At 58.4% G+C, this 2,394-nt stretch overlaps 1 protein-coding gene across 5 annotated transcripts in view; it reads right to left on the bottom strand.

Moving 5' to 3' along the window:
* Positions 1-2,394, bottom strand: part of PRR5L (proline rich 5 like) — a 134,067-nt gene that overhangs the window by 93,288 nt on the left and 38,385 nt on the right. Inside the window, exon 1 of one of the 5 annotated variants that reach the window (XM_074276622.1) lies at positions 2,376-2,394. This exon is cut by the window's right edge and continues 304 nt beyond it. The exons of the other annotated variants lie outside the window; for them this stretch is intronic. The gene's annotated coding sequence lies outside the window, so the exon portion shown is untranslated. The remainder of the gene's footprint in view (positions 1-2,375) is intronic. 5 annotated transcript variants of the gene reach the window in all.

Here is a 2,394-nt window from a genome sequence, read left to right as displayed (position 1 = left end):
AGCTGCATCTCCAGCTCTAAGGCCAAATTCTCAGGCACTTTAAGAAATGTAGGCCGGTCACGTCCAACTCTTCGTGACCTCATTTGGGATTTTCTTGCCTAAGATAAAGGAATGGTTTACCATTCCTTCTCCGGCTCATTTTTCAGATGAGAATTGAAACAAATGGGTTCGGTTACTTGCCCAGAGTTTCACAGAGTGAGTGAGGTCAGTGTTCTATCCACTGGGCCACATAGTTTCAGAAATGCAGGACAAAATCAAAACCAGAAGGGGCCAATGAACAAAGGTCCAGACAAGGTGAGTTTTTCTTATGCACACAGCAAAGAAGGAGTTTGGGGAGAGAGGAAGGAGAAGGGAACCTCCTTCCCTCTGGCCAGCTAATTTTAACTGGAAGGTAATGGGAGCTTCTCAGAAAACTTCTAAGTTGGGCTGCTCCTGCCTCCTGCCCTGACCTATTGCTTTGTTTAGTGCAAATGGGCCACCTTTGACCAAGGAGAGGAATTTCCCAGCTCACTACAGTAGTGTGTGAAATGTAGCGGCATTCTGGGGGGAAAGAAATGCCATTCCTGCCCCAAGCTGAGGTTAGGATTGCCACTGCCGGGTCAAACCACCAAAGCTGCTCAGGCTCTCCTGGGGAGGCCAGAGAACTGAAACAACTCAATGAAACAAATGTTATGACAGCAGTCGTGGTGTTAAAGCAACGGATGACCCAGGCCCCATCATTCAGGGCCCTTAACCTGCTCTGCTGGCCCTTTGCCAGGGCCCACAAAAATTCTGTTTCTTTTCTTCCAAATACAAATTGGGCCCTGCAGGTTTGCCTGACTTAAATTGGGCCTGTTTCTTCTGGCTAATTGAGGAAGGGATAACTCGAAGCAGCTTGACTGAAGTTTTGTCAAAGGAGCTGATTGAAATCCTGACCGCCCTTTCAAAGGAAAAAGCCTTCCCTGCTCTGGATTCTGGTTCCTCCTGTATAAATCGGGGCTTAATCTAGAGGCCCTCGCTCCAGCTCTTGGAACCCCTGTCTTGAAGTGGAATGCCAACCGTTCTCTATGTTGAAACTTGATTAGGCCATTTTCTTTCTCCGGACCTGAGTTTTCTCGATGAAGGGGCGGGACTGATGGATGCTCCGAGTCCCCTTCTATCTCTCCGGCTCTCCCGGTCCCAGCGTCACCCACTCGGTCAGAGGGGCCAGCTTCAGGCGTGGGCTCCTTCGAAGCGCCCCCCGCAGCAGACGGCACAGAGAGCTTGCATTTAGTCATATGGGCAAACGGGGTAATTGAAACCTTGCTGCACCACAGGATTGCAGCGCCTTCTATAAATACCCTCCCGACTTGTTGCTGACAAACACAAAAGGAGCTGGGAGACGGAGGTCATATGACCGGGAGGCGGGAGCCCCAATTATTAGCCCGGTTTTTGTGGCGTCCCTGTCCCGGACCCCGTGGTAGGAATCCCGCACGGGCCCTTGCCCGCGCGCCCACTCCGCACGCAGACACATAAATAATGGAGACCGGACCCACGAAGGGGACTCTGGGCATCCAGTGCATCTGGACTCGGAGGATGTGGCTTCTAAATCCACGTCGGACCCGGACACCCAGGGGCCCCAACAGAGAAAAAATGATTCCAATCTAAGGGAGGAGGAGTGTCTGGGGGCACGGAGGGGCCCAGCCCCCCTCGGGGGTTCGCAGTACCCCGCAAGTGCGGGAGGCTGGACGGTCCCAGTCTGGGAGAGGGTCGCCCCGGAAAGCCGCTGGCTCCCCCTCCCACGCCTCCTCTCAGATCCGCTTCTCTAACAGCACCACAAAAACCCTCGCGCACAAACAGCCCGGCGGCGCGAGCCCTCCTCAATCGCTCCCACCCGGGAAAGCGGATTTGTCCCGGCGGCCCTGGGGTGCTCGCCGAGGCGTGAACGAGAGCCCCTCCTGCGCGCGGATGCCCGGGGGGTGGGGCTGGCTCTCGTCCTCCTCCCCGGGCAGAGCCGGCTTTGTCCCGGGACCTCGCTCGCTCCCGGCCCGCCCCCTCCCTCCCGGTCCCAAACGTGGGGGGCGACTCCCACTCACCCAGTCTGGGCCACCTGGGTCCTCGCGTGACCTCGGGGAGGGAAAGCGAGCCCGGCTGCCCGGCTCTCCGGCAGCGATCGGCTGCCCGCCCTGCCCGGCCCGCGCTCACATCACCGCCACGGGACCACCGGCCGGGGGCCAGCCCGGGGCCGCCCCGCGTCCCCCCGAGAGAGAGCAGGCTCCCGGCATCGCGGGCTCCGCAGCCTCCCGCTCACCCCTTTCTGGGGTGTGCACGCCTGAAGCTCCTCTCCATCCCGCCCCCCCCGCCCCGCTCCACCCCCGCCCCCCCAAGCCAAAGCTCCTGAAGGAGGCAGCGCTTACATCCAGAGCAACAATTTCA

The sequence above is a fragment of the Sminthopsis crassicaudata genome, chromosome 6 (assembly GCF_048593235.1).
Source record: "Sminthopsis crassicaudata isolate SCR6 chromosome 6, ASM4859323v1, whole genome shotgun sequence".
Lineage (NCBI taxonomy): Eukaryota > Metazoa > Chordata > Mammalia > Dasyuromorphia > Dasyuridae > Sminthopsis > Sminthopsis crassicaudata.
The sequence above is the reverse complement of the archived record's forward strand: the minus strand, read 5'-3'. Positions and strand labels throughout refer to the sequence as shown.